Source organism: Bos taurus, chromosome 5, assembly GCF_002263795.3.
Source record: "Bos taurus isolate L1 Dominette 01449 registration number 42190680 breed Hereford chromosome 5, ARS-UCD2.0, whole genome shotgun sequence".
Classification (NCBI taxonomy): Eukaryota; Metazoa; Chordata; class Mammalia; order Artiodactyla; family Bovidae; genus Bos; species Bos taurus.
The window spans coordinates 81,752,735-81,774,544 of NC_037332.1; positions in this window are offsets into that span (position 1 = coordinate 81,752,735).

Here is a 21,810-nt window from a genome sequence, read left to right on the forward strand (position 1 = left end):
CATGTGCTATACATAATGCTGGAGTGGACTCTATGGTAGACAAAAAATACTGTAAAGGATACTACTGGGACAGTTAAAAATTGGAATATGGATTATATATTAGATTAAAGTTTAATATTAATGTCAATTTTCTTAACTTGATAACTGTATTATGGTTATATAGTATATATTCTTCTTACATGCTGAAATAATCAGGCTTAAAGAGGCATATGCCTCCAACTTGATTTCAAATAGTTTAGGAAATAAATTGGGATAGGCGTAAGTAAATAAAGTTATTATATCTCTTTCTCTCTATGTGCATGTGTGTATTCATTTTTCTCTCCATATATACTTGTATAAATATGTATATATATGTAGAGAGAGAAAGACATACACTGAGATAATGATAAGCCAAATAGAACAAAATATAAACAGAGAATTTTGATAAAGGGTCTATCTGAATTCCTATACTATTTTTTACAACTTCTGATACTTTTGAAATTATAACAAAGTAAAAGTTTAGAGAAACTTAACACAGAGTAGAGGAACTAACCATTGCCTTAAACACACACCTATTGTATGCTTAAACACTCCTGAATACCTTGACATCAAAGCTTTCATCCATCCATAAACGGATACATCGTGAGAGAAACAGGAAAGCAAAGACTCTAGTGTATGCTGTTTCCTGTTGACTTTCAACAGCAATGGCGTGCCCTGTCATCGCTTGAAGTTGCCATTTCTATATCTTAAAAATCTTAAGATTCAAACAAAAATCCCTTGTTCCCAGTCCTAGGTAACTTGACTTAAGGTATTGACAGCTGCCGAGGACCACAGAGCAAACACCAAGGAGGAAGTAAGCCTCGTGCTCTCCAGATGCTCTATGTGCCCCCCTCCCCGTGCCGCTGAACAGCCAGGAGGGGCTGATGTTTTAGCTGCCTGTAGAAATCGTCATTCCTCAGTGGCACTGTAAGTCCTGATACTTTATGATTTCTCCTAGCAGCTTTGAGGGATTCTCCCAAACCCTTAGGGACATGATTTTTAATTGCCTTTCAGAAAGCAAGTAATATTTTGTGTCAAGGACAGATGACAGACACAGGCACAGGTACATATCCTCTCACGAGAGTGAATTTCTGAGGCCGCATGACTCACCGTCTTCTATTCAGATAGGTAGTGTATTATGTTTGGCTGGGACACAAAGCAGGTAGCTTAACTAGTCGCACGAGCATGTGGCCTTTGTCCATAGCCCAGAGGAGATCACCTGTTGGGCCCTCAGTGGAATTTTCACTCCCTGCCCAATTCAAAAGCATAATTGAAAAAAGATGTTGTGGGTCTCCAGGTGTTTCTTTGAGTTAGCCAACTTCTGCCTTCTATTGTGTTTCCCAGAGATGCATGGTTTGAAACAGTGGTAGCTGGTGAAGCTATTGCTAAGACAGCCGAATAGGAAACGGCACGCAACCAGTCAGACTGGAGATCTCTCTCTGAGGTCATGCAGCAGCTCTCTTTCTCTTTAAAAGAGCTGCTTCTTTTAAAGATGACCTATGTCCTCAAGAGTTAGAATCAGGCTGGCTACAACTGCTATGCCTAGCACCTGCCCTACCTTCCCTCCCTCTCCAGGATAATCCACACCCACTAATGCCTTCCAAACCCTTTTACTGGGTATATCTGGTAAGTTCCTGCAGGTGAACTTCACTTCATCCTGTCCATTCTTTTTATATTCCCTTAATACTTAAACATAAGTGGATTTTTTCCTCACAAAACACGTATTCTTGAAAAGTTGAATGTAAATATAATGTTTAAAACCTCATAATATTTATTAGTCAGGTCTTGGTTTCAAGCAATAAAAATACATTTTGACTTAAGCAAGAAAGGAAATTACTAGAAGTAGGCTTCCCTGGTGGCTCAGACAGTAAAGAATCAGCCTGCAATGTGGGAGACCTAGGTTCCATCCCTGGGTTGGGAAGATCCCCTGGAGGAGGGCATGGCAACCCACTCCAGTATTCTTCCCTGGGAAATCGCATGGACTGAGGAGCCTGGAGGGCTACAGTCCGTAGGGTCGCAGAGTCAGACATGACTGAAGCAACTTAGCACGTGTCCATAATTTAGGGGCCCCAGTCAATAGGAAGGCTGGAGAACAAAAGTTTGGGGGGGGAAAGGCCAGAACCAAGGCAGTTAGAATCATGGAAACCAATGAAGCAATCCAGGTGAAGAATCTGTATAAAGCATCCCCACAGATATCTCCACCATGGCCACAGTTGGATATCATACACTAAACAATAGCAACTGCAGCTTGTGGAATAATTTTTAAACTGTGTCTTTGCACCACCCCCTCAAAATTCAGGGTCCCCTGTGGAGAATCCAAGTGACTAAGCATCAATCACATGTTTCAACCCTAGTCATCTGCACCCTGACCAGAAGGGGTCCAGATTCTGAGGAACAAAAACAAATGCCAACATATTAAAAAAACTTAAAGGGAATTAAAATTGAGAAACTCTATTTCTGATTCATTTGCAAATTAAAAAAATATTATTTTTAAACAATTGCCACTTTGAACTTTCTCACAAACTCATGTTTTTTACATCCAGATTTATTCACTCAATTCCTCCCCCATTTTTATAATATCCTTTATTCTCTCTGAGTTCACCTGAAAATAGGAATAGTTTTGGTCTTAGCTTACTAAAATATCTGTGAATGATTATAATTGTGAATAAATGGATTGTGAGTCCATTTATTATCATGTCAACTGGCTAAAGAGCAAGAATAAACGTATCTAATCAGAAACTAGGGCTTCCCTGGTGGCTCAGACAGTGAAGAATTTGCCTGCAATGTGAGAGACTCAGGTTCAATCCCTGGGTCAGGAAGATCCCTTGAAGAAGGGAATAGCTACCCACTCCAGAATTCCATGGACAGAGGAGCCTGGTGAGCTGTTACAGTGCATGGGTCACAAAGAGTCAGACTTGACTGAGTGACTAACATACACACACACACAATCAGAAACTAATTGACCTCTTCCTTACATTTCCCTCCAGGGAGTGCAGGATCATCAGATTTTCTAATGCATGTCCTCCTCAGCCTGCTGCTGCTGCTGCTAAGTCACGTCAGTCGTGTCCGACTCTGTGCGACCCCATATATGGCAGCCCACCAGGCTCCCCCATCCCTGGGATTCTCCAGGCAAGAACACTGGAGTGGGTTGCCATTTCCTTCTCCAATGCATGAAAGTGAAAAGTGAAAGTGAAGTCACTCAGTTGTGTCTGACTCTTCGTGACCCCATGGACTGAAGCCTACCAGGCTCCTCTGTCCATGGGATTCTCCAGGCAAAAGTACTGGAATGGGTTGCCATTGCCTTCTCCGAACCTCCTCAGCCTAGGAGAGGTAAAAACTGAAACTGCTGGCTGGTCCTTCTCCTGTAATTAAAGGTTTATTGTACATCTTGAGGAGAAATGAGAAACTAATGTATTCCATTTGAACCATTACTGACTGTCTTTCTCACATACACACAGATGAAACTTCAAAATACCATAGTCACTGAATATATCAAGAAGAAAAAAAAAAATACCATAGTCAGCTTTTAGGTACCAGTTTTTTAGTTACTAAATGAAGGCAAAGATTTTAGGATCTATCTTTCCCAATTATCTGCCCTCCTTAGGGAGGCATCATAGACACAGTATGTCTCCCCTGTCATCTGCAACATGCTTATGGAGTGCTTTGTGTGACTTAGAGGGGTGGTATGGGGTGGGGGGAGTGGATGGAGGTTCAAGAGGAAGGGGATATATGTATACACGTGGCCTATTCACTTCATTGTACAATAGAAACTAACACAATATTGTAAAGCAATTATACTCCAATAAAAAATAGTATTTGAAAAAAAGAATGAACATATATCAAGTGTCTACAGTGGTCCAAGTTTTGTCATAGGTACTTCTGATATATTATTGCATCTCATCCTTACAATAATGCCCTCTCTTCAGATGAGTACACATGTGCTAAGTCGCTTCAGTCTCATCCAACCCTGCAACATTATGGACTGTAGCCTACCAGGCTCCATGGGATTCTCTAGGCAAGAATATTGCAGTGGGTTGTCATGCCCTCTTCCAGGGGATCTTCCCCAGCCAGTAATAGAACCCATGACTCTTGGGTCTCCTGCATTGGCAGGTGGGCTTTTTACCACTAGTGATACCCGGGAAGCCCTCAGATGAGTACACTTAAGCTAAAAAAAACGTTACCAAAATCACAGAGCAATAAATAAGAAAGTTAGGATTCGAGCACATAATCCCAGAATCCATACTCTCTTCACTCATACCTTACAGTGCTTGGAAATGTACTTTATGTAGTTGTACTTTATCTGGTCTCCGGTGTTTTCTGTGTAACAGAATTTCCATAAAATGTAGCATTTTTCCCTTTATCAAAATGGCTAGTGTGACCATAGACCCTGACAGAACAACTGTCACAAATGCCAATTCAGGCCAGTTGCTAAAGTGATCCCATTTCTTGCTGGGCCCCCTGTGTTATACAGCAAACTCCCGATCTGTTTTACACATGATAGGGTATATATGTCAGTGCTATTTTCTCCATTCATCCCCCCTCTCCTCCCCTCACTGTGTCCACAAGTCCATTCTCCACATCTGCATCTCCATTCCTTCCCTGCACATAGGTTCCTCAATACCATTTTTCTAGATTCCATATATATGCATTAACATGTAATATTTCTTTTTCTGACTTACTTCACTCTGTATAACAGGCTCTAGTTTCATCACCTCACTACCACTGACTCAAATTCATTCCTTTTTATGGTTGAGTAACATTTCATTGTATATACGCAACACATCTTCTTTATCCATTCATCTGTCAATGGACATCTAGTTGCTTCCATGTCCTGGCCACTGTAAATAGTGCTGCAATGAACACTGGGGTTCATGTGTCTTTTAGAATTGTGGTTTTCTCAGCGTATATGCCTAGAGTGGGATTTCTAGGTCATATGTTAGATTTATTTCTAGTTTTTTAAGGAATTTCCATGCTGTTCTCCATAATGGCTATATCTATATTACAAAGCTATAGTCATCAGGACAGTATGGTACTGGCTCATAAACAGAAGTATAGACTAATGGAACAAGATAGAAAGGCCAGAGATAAACCCACGCACCTATGGGCACTTATCTTTAACAAAGGAGGCAAGAATATACAAAGAGAAAAGACAGCCTCTTCAATAAGTGTTTCTGTGAAAACTGGACAGCTACATGCAAAAGAATGAAACTAGAACACTTCCAAACACCATACACAAAAATAAACTCAAAGTGGTTTAAAGACTTAAATGTAAGACCAGAAACTATCAATCTCTTAGAAGAAAACATAGGCAGTACACTCTTTGACATAAATCACAGCAAGATCCTCTTTGACCCACCTCCTAGAGTAATGGAAATAAAAATGAAAATAAACAAATGGAATCTAATTAAACTTTAAAGTTTTTGCACAGCAAAGAAAACAATAAACAAGATTAAAACCTTCAGAATGGGAGAAAACAATTGCAAATGAAGCAACTGACAAAGGATTAGTCTCCAAAATATATAACTCATACAGCTCAATATCAGAAAAACAAACAGCCCAATTAAAAAATGTTTATCTGCTGCTGCTGTTGCTGCTGCTAAGTCGCTTCAGTCATGTCCGACTCTGTGTGACCCCATTGATGGCAGCCCATGAGGCGCCCCCGTCCCTGGGATTCTCCAGGCAAGAACACTGGAGTGGGTTGCCATTTCCTCCCCCAACAGACATTTCTCAAATACATACAGATGGCAAATAAACACATGAAAGATGCTCAACATCACTTATTAGAAAAATGCAAATCAAAACTACAAGGAGGTATTGCCTCACACCAGTCAGAATGGCTGTCATCAAAGGGTCTACAAACAATAAATGCTGGAGGGAATTAGAGAAAAGGGAATCCTCCCGCACTGTTGGCAGGAAGGCATGTTGGTTTCCTTCTCTGCTGTATCACCAGATGCCTTCTAAATGCCACATCTTCTATGAAGTCCTAGGTGCAGTGGGTGATATTTTCATTTTTTTCTAATTAGAAAATTATACCCATGATATAACTAATTTAGAAAAGATAAAAATATATCAGAACAAATTAAGTTTTCCATAATGGATGGGATGGTTTTGATTTGGTAAACATATCTAAATACAAGAAAATCATGACTTTAATTCTACAAAAATGTTTTCAGTACAGGATCAAACTCAGATTCTTCTGGGCTCAACCCCACCAAGGCAAAAGACTGGACGTGAGAGCTCATGAGCACCCAATATCAGACACCTAATATTCACTTCACAACTATTTGATTAATTCATCACACCTAATTTGATCCCTGGCAAAAGAGGCAAGATGGCAGTCTTCATGATGAAAGGCTGGATGAATCAGCCTTTTTGGCAATGAGTTATCCTTTCTGCAGCTGAAGAGGATGCCAGCAAAAACCAGCCCAGTCTCACAATGGTTGCCAGGCCTCCCCTGCGTTTTTCATCTCATAAGCATAAGAGATGTGTGACTGAGATGGATTCGTTCATCCACTCAACAAATATTTGTTGAGTGCCTAGTATATGCCAGGGCCTGGCAAGTCTTCTAGGTGCTGGGGATTAAGCAGTGAGCAAGACTGACATAACCCTGCTCTTAAAAGAAAACAAACAGGAAATGCTCTTAAAAGACCAAAGTCCTTGTATCTGAAATTCCCGTGAACTCCAAGCCTTTTTGCATTTATTTATATTTGTGCCAGGAATCGAGGAACAAGCCACACCACTATCATTTGCCGACAGGCAGAATACAGTGAAATATTATGTTGAAATAAGGAAGCAAGTTCAAATTAGATTGACATTTTAGGTAAAAAGAGACTCCAGGTTGGATGGTAGTTTTAACCCCCTGATGCAAGGTAATGGATTGGTTGGTTATTTTTTCCCTCTCAGCCACTTATGGACTTGGATTTAGAAAATCCTGTATTCAACAGAAGAGGGACATCAGAAAGTGTAGCTATTTCTTTCAGCAGTCTTGGAGAACACCATCTCTTTTCCACAGAGACTTTCTTGATGTCTTTTATATGTGTGGGTGTCCTCGGGCATGTTTGAAGCTAATTTCTGGGTGTAGTAGGTTTTTCCCATCTTTGTCCAATACAGCACACCCAAATTGCCACACAGAGTTCCTGGCTTCAAAACACTGGATATTTTTTTGAAGAAAGATCTTTCTGGCTTTCCAATACTTTGAAGTTAAGGAACTCTTAAAAAGCCTTTTTAAAATTTTTTCTATGACTGCCCAACATGGACACATTACAAAATTTGAATTTGGGAAAACAGCCTCACCAAGTCACTCGGGCTCGTGTGCATCAATTATTTGTGTCTGTATCTATTATGTTTTTATTTCTTTGTTTGTTTTAGGAATTGCTTCCACCTCTCTCAGCCTGCCTTCAGTTTCCTGTCTGCGATCAGAGGTTGCAGGGTGGGACTTGATCCTCAGGTATGAAGACACTTGGTGATGGAGAATGGTGAAAGACACTGTGAGTTTTTATCAGGTGTACTTTCCCAGCATATGTTTCCGGTTGCTAACAAGGGACGGGGAGAATCTTCTCTTTTATCGTCCATTTCCTAGTTCCTCTCCCAGGCTTGTGGAATGACTGATTTCATCATTGTTCATTGGGGGGAATTTGTACAAAAGGAGGATAAAAAAAATGCAGCTTCCTCCTGGCAACATATCTGAGGAACAAAGAGAAGGGAAAAGATGCAACAAAATAACCTAACTTCCAATTCTAACACTGTTATACTATATCAGTGATTCTCAATGTTTTTCACATAAAGACCATTTTGTAATTTAAAAATCAGTCACAAACACATATGCCTTACCCCATGCACAACTGCCACTGTACTTTTGGTGTGTGTTATTTAGGAAAATATATAATCAGAGGCTACTACTAGGTATGAAGAAATATTTAAATGAATTTCTATTTAAATTAATCATAAGAACATCTATAGGGATCCCCAGGTGGCTCGGTGGTAAAAGAATCTGCCTGCCAGTGCAGGAGATGCAGGAGACTTGAGTTTGACTACTGGATTGGGAAGATCCCCTGAAGTAGGAAATAGCAACCTACTCCAGCATTCTTGCCTGGAAAATTCCATGAACAAAGGAGCCTGGCAGGCTACAGTCTATGGGATCATAAAGAGTTGGACATGACAGAGCAAGTGAGCAGGTTAGCAAGAACATCTATATATATTTGAAAAATAGCAATGCATATATAAGGAAGAGATTTTCAAGCCACAGGCATATTTGGTACACCAATGAATTCATAGATTCCTGATAACAGCACTAGAGTTTTCACAAATTTGGATCAACCTAAAAGTTGAAAAGTTTAGAGTTGGGGAGGAAACATAATACTCCGCTTGATTTGGACTAGAACCAAGGTAGGCATCTGGAAACCCTGGGTTTGACTGTATCTGTGTCATGTAGCTATGTGAAGCAGGGCGCATTGCTTAATCTCTTTGGAGTGCATTTTCTTCATCTCTAAATGGTGATGTTAAGATATAATAATGTTAATGTGATTCTCAAATCAGATAAAAGGGTGAAGGGAAGACAGCTAGATTACTAGGACCAAAGTTAGGCTTTTCCTCCCTGTTTCTTGTAACCCTGGTACTACAGCACATCGTAGCCAGTGTGTTGTGTTATAAGGCCAGAACTGGGAGACATTTCCAAAAGACTCAAGCCATATGGGTAGTGACATTTATCAAGCACTGGCTGTGCTGAATTTACACTGATGACCTATTCATGAAAGCTTTGGTGTCTGTTTTCCAAACTACCAAGTTATTCCCCAAACAGAAGCTCTGCTAATCCCTCAAGTCTCTTGACAGGACATGCAATGTTGCTCTCTTCAGAACTGCCCTTTCTATTTATTGTAATTCATACGAAGATTTGCAAGCAATACAAAGTCACAACTGAAATGAACTGAAGAAGTACCATATTTGCAGCTAAAATTTTAGCATTTTAGAGTCTGTAAATAGCACCCCTTATGTAATCCATTATTCTCAGCAAGGATCCATGGGCTCAGGCCTATTTATTTTAACTTAGTTTTTCTCCTGTCATCTGGTAAGATTTAGCCTAACTGTAGCAGCTGCAGTCCAAATTACCATGCTGCTCGGAATAGGCTCAGTGAGTACTGTGCCTTTTTTCTCATGGTGAGCTTGGGTGTGTGGGTCCCATGTGAAGGGTACATTCACATCCCTGGAAAAGTAAGCGAGGCAGTGGGGGCACAGGTAGCATCCCCCAGAGCCTTGCTCAGTGTGCTTCGGTTGCTCGATTCTTACCCCAAGGGCAGCCAAACATCCAGATCAAAGGAGCCCAGAAAGAACGAAGGCACAGACCTAATTCAATACAGGAAAATTGCCATGGCTGTAGTGCTCAGTTTATTCTTCCAAGAAAACAACAACAAAGAAGAAGGAAAAAAAAAAAAAAAAAACCCTAAGATCAGGCTCTGGCATCAGGAATAAGTCTGCCAAAGCAGAAGGCATACCAAATGGGAAGGAGGCTCGTTTTCCTAGATTAATCAGAGTGCTTTGAGTCTGCTTTTATTTCCAAATGTACTACTGCCAAGGTACAACATAAGCCCCTTAATTCCTTCCCACAAACTAGAATTATTAGCTGTCATATGAGCTAAACAATTTTAATAAAACCCCAGGGAAACTGAAATCCATTTAGGTGGAAGAGTTACACCAGAAGATAGGTAATCAGAGGGTGGGGATTTTAAACCTCATTAAGAGCCTAATACAAAACCATCCCAGGCTGTTAGGTTAGTCCAGTGGTTACATGCTGACACCTGTCCAACAGTTTGGTTGCTAAATCCTTTTTGTGATGGACAGAAGGGCAAGGTATAGCCACCGCCACCAGAGCTGAGAATGATGATGGCGAAGTTCTACAGAATGACACAGATACAAAAGATCATTCCATTGTGAAAATTTCCTTTTCAGTCTGGTTTTGGGCAGTAATGGGTCTAAAACCAAGCAAAGAATGGCAGAAACATTTCATCTGGAGGCTTTTGATGCAGAATATCTTCCCACAGTGGCTGATATTGAATAACCTCTCCCCACCGCCATTAAGTCACTCCCCAGAGTTAAATTTCCAGGAAAACCGAAAGTGTTAGTTGTTCAGTCGTGTCTGACTCTTTGCGACCCCATGGACAGTAGCCTGCCAGTCTCCTCTGTCCATGGACTTCTCAAGGCAAGAATACTGGAGTGGGATGCCACTCCCTTCTCCAGGGAATCTTTCTTGGCCCAGGGATCAAACCCGGGTCTCCTGCACTGCAGGCAGATTCTTTACTGAGTCACTAGGGAAGCCAGGCACACATTAAAATGTCAATATGGTTACCTGAGAGGATGACACATGAACACCTGTGATCACATCAGTTTACCAGGTTCAAGGTTTTCAGCCTAAAGTAGGAGGAATGGAGCCAGCAGGTTTCAGAAGAACAAGGCCATTTCCAAGGTGGAAAGCACTGATCCCCAGGATGGGAATTCCTGCAAGAAGTGGTCTGGGAGGAGCCCCTCCCACCCACAGGAGAGTGGGGGTGGGGGTAGCAGGGGTGCTGCGGAGGGGAAGAACAGCATCAGGGCATAGGCTACAAAGAGGATGCTAGGCAGGCTCTGGAGAGAACTATATTGGACTCCTTTTTTTTCACCCTGGAATGAGCAGGCAACAACCAAGGCTGCAGTCTTGTTCTAAACTAGGACTTCTGTAAGTCTTGAGTTGCTACCTGTCAAGGTTTTCATCATGACATTAATCATTATGATTGGAAGCAATGCAGACCCAAATAGTTCCTTTAAAAATAACAATCTTTAAAATGCATAGCTAATGAGAACCTACTGTATAACTCAGGGAACCCTACTCAGTGTTCTGTGCACGTGTGCATGCTAAGTCACTTCAGTCATGTCTGGTTCTTTGCAACCCTGTGGACTGTAGCCCACCAGGCTCCTCTGTCCATGGGATTCCCCAGGCAAGAATACTGGAGTGGGTTGCCATACCCTCCTCCAGGGGATCTTCCTGATCCAGGGAACAAACCCACATCTCTTATATCTCCTGCTTTGGCAGGCAGGTTCTTTACCACTAGCGCCACCTGGGAAGCCCCACTCAGTGCTCTATGGTGATCTAAATGGGAAAGAAGTCTGAAAAAGAGGGGATACATGTATACATACATACATATTTGTATCTACATACATACATACTTGCTGAGCAGCAGAATCTAACACAACATTGTAAAGCAACTATACTCCAATAAAAGTTAATTAAAAGAAACAACTTTAACCAAAAAGATAATGGTGCATGAATTAAGCCTTCCTTTAACATGGCATTTTTGACCAAGAGAAATGTGTTCATAAACACACAATAAAGCTCTGCATTTACCCAGATCCAGACATTTCTAAAGCTGAATTTTCTATCTATTGTGTATCTCTGCATACTACGCACGCTGATAAAATTGAAGGATATAACTTGGGGAGAAAATGTGAGGGTCTTTTTTAGTTTTAAACTGGAAAGCTCCACAATTTATTTCTAGTTTCACATTTGTCTACCTCTTTTTCATTGCCATAAAGTAAAATTAAATTAGGGAAATTTGTTATGTTTTTTGAAGTTTTTTTTTTTTTTTTCCTGTCTGTAATCTGTTTTCATTGCTATTTACCTTTCCTACCCCACTGGTATAAATGTGCTTCCTTTATACAATTTCTAGAGAAAATTTGAAATGGGGAGTTGAAGTTCATTTTCACAATTCCCATGGGAACAAATTCATCAGTATTAGATGAGATGTCTTTCTTGGCTAGCAAGCGTGCCCTGTCAGAGTTGTATTCATCTTCTGTTTTGAATGGACTGTGTGGTCTCTGTCAGCTCTTCTCCTTGGGAGAGATGATAGGCATTGTGTGTCTTGAGTGAAAAGCTGATATCTACAATGACATCCATTGTGAATTTCTAGTCTAACTGGGCACAAAAATGGTATGTGGATATGACAGTTTCTATCCTTCGATCCATGTTTTATTGTTAATTGGAAGAAATGGAAGTTGGGACAGAGAGAAAGAAAAGGGGAAAGTGGAGAATCTGTGGCCACTGCTGACACCTCAAGCTCAGAATATCTGGCCTAAGCCCTGCACTGGTGAGGCACTATAAGACTTAAAACTGAGGCTCCGTAAAGTTCATTGCTCAACCCTTCTACCTGGCCAGCCCTCACCCAAGGCTCCTGATACAAAAGCATCATCCTTAGAGCCAAGATCATCCCATTTCCTGGTAAGCTGAAAAATGAACCAATCACTGCCCAAATACAGCATTCAGTTGTCACAGGCCTTTCTAGTACTTTGCATAAAACAGTACCAAGTGAGGTGCTACTGTCCAAATTTTTCCCTGAGTTCATTACTCATGTTATTTTTAAAGGACTCTGCCCCTTTAAAAAGGTTATTGCCTTTTGATTGCATCAGAAAATAGGAAGGTGCAAACAGGTACAGAACAATGAGATTGTTTCCAATGAGTCTAAGAAAAGAGTTCGTTCTTCAGAAGCCAACCGAACTTCTTAGCGTGAGGTATAGGAATGCCATCTGATCCAAACTCCCACTCAGTGGAGCGAGCATCTTCTATGCCTTGTCCCCAACAGATGGCTCATCTCCGCTTTAACATTTTCAGTGTATAACACACACAACCCATGTTATGGAAAATGGCTCATTTCTGTTTTTCAACATACAGTTGTCTGTCTATTTTCATCTGAGACTTTTACTCTCCTACTCAAGACTCTGATCCCCTAATAGTGGCTTCAGAATAAATCCAACAGCCTGAGTACAGTATTCTCAGAAACTTGTGATCTACACCTCATTTTTTTTTTCACTCAAATTTTCTGTTTTCCTACTTCAGCCATTTATTCAACAAATATATTGAATCCGTATATGTACTGAGCACTCTAAATGCCACCGCCACAGGAAGGAAGAAACATAGTCTCTCGAACTGTAGAAACCTCATAAGAGCTCTTTTCAAGTGTCCTGAGTGCTGTGAAAAGTGAAGTTGCTTAGTCATGTCTGACTCCATTGGCTGTAACCTATCAGGCTCCTCCAACCATGGGATTTTCCAGGCAAGAATACTGGAGCTGGTTGCCTTTTCCTTCTCCAGGGGATCTTCCCGACCCAGGGAATGAACCCGGGTCTCCTGAATGGCAGGCAGATGCTTTACCGTTTGAGCCACCAGGGAAGCTGTCCTGACTGTTAGCAACACCAACTTTTAACTGATTCTCAAAGGTCATCGATTCTCACAGCACTGGGGACTGTTCTCCCTTCCTGCAGTGCTCTTTTCTCCTTACCACTGCCAACAGAAAACTCTACTTCTCAACACAATCTCCTTTGGGAAACTTTCTCTGACATCAAAGTCGGAACAGAAGACTCTCTTACCTGTACTCCCATAGCACTTAGCTTCTAGAAAGTAAAGACCAGGGCCTCATCCCTCTGTTCACTATTTCCTTTCCAAGCACAGGGCCTGGTACCAGGTCAGCACTACATGATCATTTGCTGAACGATTGATTGTGATGAAGTGAGTGAACACATTTGCATGGTGGCACTTGCCAGAATCTAATTTGCGAGACCATTCAGTATGTGTGTATCATCCCCACCAGAATTAAGCTCCTTGTTCACAGGGACTTGCTCTGCTCTCAGGGTCCTCCATTCCTTGCACAATGTCTAGTGCATGGTGAGTACCCAAGTGAAGGATGTAAACTAATTCATTCAGTAAATATCATCAAATGACTAATACAGTTGCTTGCTAAGAGACTCAGGTTCAATCCCTGGGTCAAGAAGATCCCTTGGAGAAAGAAATGGCAACCTACTCCAGTATTCTTGCCTAGAGAATCCCATGGACAGAGGATCCTGGTGGGATATAGTCCATAAGGTCATAAAGAGTCAGACACAACTGAAGTGACTTAGCAAGCAAGCACAATATATGTGCAAGACACTTTAGGCATGCAGGTGTCTTCTACAACACCAAGGACTTACTCTTAGGGAGTTTATAATCAAATAAGAATAAGATACAAAAATAATCATTACTATACCAAGCAAAATTTTATTATCTTGCACATTAATTTTCTGATGAGTCATTAGAAGAGTATCTAAACCACATAGTTTTTATAAAATTCCAAGTTAAGGGAACTTTTATTTAAACTACACGAGCTGATATTTTCTTGACTGATTATACTTACTATGTGCCCAGCCCTGTTCTCGGCACTTTACATGTCTTCTTTTATACTCCTGAAAACAGCCTCTGTAGTACGTGCTATTATCAACGTCGCAGAAGCAAAGAGACATTTGAGAACTTTCCCAAGGTTACTCATGTATTAAGTTGCAGAAGCTGGGTTTGAACTCAGCTCATATGCCTCGCCAGGTAGACTGTCTTTTTGGCAAAAAAAAAAAAAAAAAACAACCACACTTCACCTTAGGTAATAGATAGCCTCTTGATATTTAAAGCTGAAGTTACTGCTTCAAAGATTTGGAGCAATGTCTACTTGCTAATTTTTCCAACTATATTAGGGCGCTTATGTTATCTTCTGCATGAACAGCCTTGAGAATACTGAAACAGATTCTTAGAAAACAGGACATCTAAATGTACTAGTGGAGGAAATCTGGCTAACATAAACAAAGATGGAAATTTGTTAGAAGGATATTAAATAACTCAGAATTAAAAGGGAAGTTGAAAAACCAGATCTCTGAATCAACAGGAACCAGGATAGCTCTTTGACTCCAGGAAGCAGACATTAAAGGTATTTCTCTGTTGACCAGGGGAATTAAAACATTTTAATTATGCCAGCAAGGCTGAATCTCATGGGGATAGGGCTGTTCTCTGAACCACAATGGATATGCTATTACAAAGGAAACAACAACCAAAAAAAAGATGACAGGAATGTGACAGATACCCATTCCAGTAAGCATAGACACATTAGCCTGAAGCTCTAGGAGTTATCAAATTTGTGGAATAAAATTGCCAAGAAATTCCTATAATCCTGGTTTTCATGTTGACAAATTAACACATGTAGATCCATAGTGGGCTTCCTGGTGGCTCAGATGGTAAAGAATCTGCCTGCAGTGTAAGAGACCTGGGTTTGATCCCTGGGTCAGGCAGATACTCTGGAGAAGTAAATGGCAACCCACTTCAGCATTCTTGCCTGGAGAATTCCACAGACAGGGACACCTGTCAGGCTCCTGTCCATGGGCTCGCAAAGAATCAGACACTACTGAGTGACTAACGCAACAACAACAGCAACATCCATAGCAGGATGTTGGCCCCATACAAGTTAAGGAGGATCCGGTGTGTCTAGTTAATAGCAACCCTACATGCTAAGTCGCTTCAGTCATGTCCAACTCTTCACAACCTTGTGGACTGTAGCCCGCCAGGCTCCTCTGTCCATGGGATTCTCCAGGCAAGAATACTGAAGTGAATTGCCATTCCCTTCTCCAGGAGCTCTCACCCAGGGACTGAACCCAAGTCTCCTGCACTGGCAGGTGGATTTGTTACCACTGAGGCACCAGGGAAGCCCTCTTTTGTGTATACAAAGTCCTAAGTTTAGCCTTTCGTCAAAAACCTTCTGAAGCAAACCAGGTTTGGGGAGGGTAGAGGAGAAAAGATGGGCTCTAGGACCAGAGGGATCAGGGGAACAGGGTCTTCACTGGCAGTTCTGCAGATGATGTGAGAACAAAACTTCCTCAAATGAGCAGTTAGATTTATAATGTGGCTCACAGATGGGTTTTAATAACAAGGCTGGGCCATCTGGTAACTTCCTGTGTTGGCTAATTATTTCTGTTTTAGCTAATTTAGAAACTTGGTATTAAGCTTTTAAAATTATTGCTAAATTTTTTTTGTCACCCTCCCTCTACATTTTGGTTTCTTGGGGTAAATCCCTGCCCTAGTTACTCTCCTGGGACGATCCTGGCTTGCCTACTATTGTTAGCAGATAAGTCTCTAAGAAAAATTCAAAATGCTTCCATTAACACTCTGATTCTCAAAGTTTTTTTTTTTTTTTTAAATCAAAATACACTAGTGTAAACAGCAGAGTTAATTAAGTGTATACCCCAGGGGTCTGGAGCTGTAGGCCAGGCATCTCTCACTAGCAATCTTGTCTATACCTCAAAGTTTCACACCAAACTTGCTTTCCCCCTCATTATTTTGGTGCCTGATTAGAATATTTTTAAAAGAGTGTCAATTATCACTGAGTAAACTTGAATCTCCGGAAAGATATATCAAATGTCCTATGAATTGTGCACCCTTCAGAATACTGCCACATGGCAAAAGCAGATTAAATGAAATGAGTTTAGGAATAACAGAAGAAAGAGGCCCTGGTCAGGTGATGGCAATGAAAACAAAAAGCAAATAAGTGAATCCCTGAAGAAATAAGAGAGCAGCCTAGACTCGAAGACATCGTTAGGAGAGTATATCATACACAAGGTGTGGTCGGTCTTGCTCTTCACTCTATATTTGCCTTGTTGTTGTTGTTCAGTCACCCAGGCATGTCCAACTCTTTGTGACCCCGGGGACTACAGCACACCAGACTTTCCTGTCCTTCACTGGCTCCTGGACTTTGCTCAAACCCATGTCCATGGAGTCAGCGGTGCCATCCAACCGTTTCATCCTCTGTGGCCCCCTTCTCCTCCTGCCCTCAATCTTTCTCAGCATCAAATTCTTTTCCAAGGAGTCAGCTCTTCAAATCAGGTGGCGAAAGTATTGGTGCTTCAGCATTAGTCCTTCCAGTGAATATTCAGGATTGATTTCGTTTAGGATGAACTGATTTGATCTCCTTGATGTCCAAGGGACTCTCAAGAGTCTTCTCTAGCACCACAGTTTGAAAGCATCAACTCTTTAGCACTCAGCCTTCTTTATGATCCAACTCTCACATCCGTGGATGACTACTGAAAAAAACATTGCTTTGACTATCCGGCCTTTTATCAGCAAAATGATGTCGCTGCTTTTTAATACGCTGTCTAGGTTTGTCATAGCTTTCCTTCCAAGGAGCAAGTGTCTAAATTTCATGGATGCAGGCCCTGTCTACAGTGATTCTGGAGCCCAAGAAAAAAAAAAATCTGCCACTGTTTCCATTTTCTTCCCCTCTATTTGCCATGAAGTGATGGGACCAGATGCCATGATCTCAGTCTTTTGAATGTTGAGTTTTAAGCCAGTTTTTTCACTTCTTTCACCTTCATCAAGAGGCTCTGATTTTTATTTGTTCTCAGCCCCAGGTCCTGAGAGCTGCCGTCTCCAGCCACTCTTTCCCCAACCCAGAAAAAAAAAAAAAAAAAGAGAGAGAGAGAGAGACAAAGGGAATATGTGATCCAGACACTCCAAACTATAAGTGAATTCTTTGGGAAAGCATGACTTTCCAGAGCTTGACTCATCTTGATTCACACCCTCACTGTTCCATTCAAAAGCTGTGTCATTTGGGACAAGATTACTTCAATGTCCTCAATGGTAGAGGTATAATAATTATCTCATAGGACTCTTCTCATGATTAATTCAAGTTAAGCACACCTTTGCTTTTAAAATGATAAATGATTTAAAATATATAAAATGTACAATGATATGCAAAGAAAATGAAGCTTCTTTATTTCTATGGACTAGTCTAACATCCCAAATGAGTCCCCACCCTGCTGGAGGTGAGGTGCAATGAAGAAAAATGAATCAAACACGAATGTCAAGAAACAGTAACTTTGTGCCTTATAGAGGTCTTAGATCTGTGCCCAGAGCCTGGCTTTCACAGCTGTCTATTGCAAAATGTCTAGGCGAGACCCTGGAGCCGGCAGGCTGAATGGAGTCTGCTGAGCCTGAGGTCTGACCTCTCTCAGCCCAGTTGGTCCTGATGGAGGACCACTGTATCATCATCTCCTGTCTGGAATTCAAAATGGCAGGTGAAATGAAACTGTGTCCCTTCCTCTGGCTTTGCCTTCCATTCCTCTAAATCCCTCCTCGGTATTTTACATTCTAGGCTCACAGCTTGCCTTCCTCCTGTCTTTCCTGCCCTGTCCCCTGCCCTTCCTCTAGCAGGAAGGTGTCTCCTGTGGTACTCTGAGCTCACTCCAGCCCTGGCTCATACTGCCTTCAAGGTCTAACTCTTCAGAGATGTGTGGCTATGTAATGAGTGGCAAGAAATTTAAAAACTCTTCTTCTCTGGATAAATCCTGGATTTCATGACTCTAGTCTCAAATATTCTATGCCCGTTGTCCAAAGCTGAATACAGACTCTTGGCATTCCTGTGGCAACAATCCTAACTCCCCTTGATACAAATGGATGTTTCTGGCAAATCAGAGGGAAGGAGAAACAAGAAGAGCACACTGATAGATTTTAAAGTATATCTTATCCTCATGACACTATTTCTTTTTCCATCAAGGCAGTGTTTCAGGTGGTTAGGAGTTTTCATAGCACTATACTGTCAATACCATACTTTGTGTGATGGGAGTTAAACAAGGTTTTATGGGCTGGCCTCAGAGTGTAATTATCATAAATAACATTATGTCTATGGGAAAATTTCTTGAAAGTCTCTAATAACTGACTTTCAAATGAACTTTTGGAACGTATCTGGTTTATAAGTTGAGAATGGACAATATTCTATTTTAATACCAAAAACTTCCCCGAGTTACACAAAATGAAACCTAGGGGGGATGATGATCTTGGAGTAGAAAAGTTAATATTTCTAGTTTCTCTGTTTTTATAACTTACTTCCTTAGCTTTTTAGCACAAATATAATAGATCAGAGAGGCCAAATTTGAACTATAAACTCAAGGCTGTGGTGAATTAAATGTATTTGCTTTGTTCTGCAGATGTTAAGCACGATTCCCACAAAATTTGAAAGGTGGAGTTAATTCTGACTTAGACGAATCTAATGAGCATCTGTTTTGATTTTTCTAACCATTGATCTGATTTTCTTTTAACTTGATACTGGTTGGTTTACACAAGTCCGTGTGATAATTGCAAATAGCCAAAGGAGAAATCATTCCAGAACCCCCAAAACAGCTTTTTTTTCCCCTTAAAATGTCAAATGATTCTTCAAAGACATTTAGCAATTTTGTGTGAGTGCAAAGTAAGTGGTGCATAAATACATTTATATTTTATTTCTATAAATGTGTCTACACACAAATACATGACTAAATACTGGGAAGTTGTATATTGCTTGTTGTAATGGGAAGAAGTTTCTTTAACAAGAGTGTAGAAAATCATGAAACTCCACGTTACGAACTAAATTGTGTCCCTCACACAATTTATGTGATGAAGTCCTACTCCCCAATGCCTCAGAATGTGGCTGTGATTAGAGACAGAGGCTATGAAGAGATGACTGAGTTCAAACGAAATCATTAGAGTGGGCCCTAATCCAATATGACTGATGTCCTTATATGAAGAAGAATTGTGGACACAGACACACATACACACAGACCACGTGAAGATGCACAGGAAAGGAGGGTATCTACAAGCCAAGGACAGAGGCCCCAGGAGAAACCAACACCATCAACACCTTAATAGACTTCTAGTTCCAGAATTCTGAGAAAATAAATTTCTGTTTTTTACCCAGACTGTGGTACTTTGTTGCGGCAGCTTTAACAAGTGAATTCACTCCATAATCTCAAATGATGTCTAGAGATATAAAATATAATTTGGGTTTCTTGATGTAATAGCCATTTTGTACTGTATTGACAGATCATGGGTTTTTTTACTTAGGTTATATGGTGATATTTGGGGGTTCTGCAATTGCCTAATTTGAATTTGACTGTAAATTATATTTTAAATATTTCAATGCTATCATGACAATAATCAAATATATTAGGTATCAAAATCTGACCCTTACAGACCCTCATTCCATTAATTTGCATTAATGTCATCACTGTGTGCTTCTCAGAACAAAACTTCTCACATCACTGCACATATATATTGATTATCTGCAAATATTACCAGAAATGCTGAAGCTTTTACTAGTCTTTTTTCCTTACTGCAGTCCTGAATAAAATGTCTAAGTTTAATAGCAATTCTTTGCCTGTATCCCATTAAACAAAGATGAATACACTATCACCAAAGATATTACATATTCTTGTAAAAAAAAAACTTGAAAAGTAGTAGGAAGAAACATTCTTTCTTACCCCATTGTTATATTAATGATTTCTCTATAGTTTCTTGTTCTGTAGTTTTTTTACATTATTAGAGTACTGAAACAGCCATAACTTGATAACTAAAAATAAGAAATATATACTTTCTGAGAGTAAAGTAATATGTAATATGCTTACTGAAACATTCAAAAAATTCAGAAAATGATAGAATAAAAATCCCTTAGAACCCCTGACCACAAATACGCACACAAAATGCAATTCTGCATATATCTGCTTAGATATAAGGAGTACATTACATTACTCTAGGAGTACATTACTCTTGTATAGAAAGGAGTACACAGGTATGCAATACTTAAATGTCAGGTAAGGCTCCGGCACACCCATTCAGTGTACGCCCTTGTCAGGGTGTATATAATATGATTTGTATAAAAGGAAGTGACTACCATGATCTATTGAGTCATGGTGATATCATGTGAGAGAGAGTTTTGGCACATACTGTAAGCTTTCTATATGACTTATGTATGCATCATAAGAAAAGCAAGCAGCTGATAGATACTATTAGCTGTTAAATTTTGAAACAGAATTGTCATCTTAATCCTCTTTCAAATATTTGCATCAATTTAATTAAAGAAAATCCTCAGATTACAAGGAGAACTGTATTTAAAAACTATTTGCAATTCAGGAACTCCTCATCACTGATGCAAATTCGTAGCAATAATCTATAAGCCTCCATTTCAATTTGGGGAGGGATGGTGTTTGGTTTTACTTGTTTTGTTTTGCTTTGTTTGTTTAACATCACCAAAGATTTTATTTTTTTTAATTGAGGTTTAGTTGATTTACAAGGTTGTGTTAGTTTCAGGTATACAGCAAAATGATTCAGTTATACATATACAAATATATATATATTCTTTTTTCAGATTCTTTTTCCTTATAGATATTGCAAAACATTGGGTGTATTTTTCAGTTTTAAATGTATAGTCCCATTTCTGTCTGGCTATTGATTGTGGAAACTGATAAACATCTTTTCTATTGTGATTACGTAACTGTAATTTGCTTAATACCATTGTATCATGACTGGTCAACAGAAAACAATATAATTATATATCATTATAACTGCCTTTTAATAGAAAACTCTGTAATCACATTTTAAAATCCAGATGCATATCAGAACTATCTTGGATTTTTTTTTTAATATACAAATGCTCAGGCATTACTTTTTTTCTCCTAAGCTCCAGATGTATTTCTTTTTTTCCCCAGAGGTGCTTCTAGTGAGCAGCCATGTTTAAAAAAAAAAAAAAGACTGGATTATATGATGATCTTCTACTTTTATCTAGTTTGTTTTGCCTTTTCTATTTCATATTCAATGCTGCCATTTCATTTAGCTTATGTTTTCCATTTTCTCCATCCCTTTTTTTGTTCTTTGTTCTTTCTCAGGCCTTTATCAAGTATAGTAGAAAAGCTTTTATATACATTTATTGTATATACAGTATGTACAATGTAATTTGTATTAATATTTTAGAAAACTTTTGAATTTTTGCCTAGCTAAAAAATGTATGACATCTTGATTCCACTTGTTTGACTTCATATGAATAAAATGCTAGATTTCTAATTTAAAAAAATGTATAGTCCCATTACTATTCTTAACTGACTTGATAGTAAGGAAACATAAATGTAAGTGTATAGAATAATTATATACTGATTAAACACATGAATGGTTTTATCCTTCATTTCAAC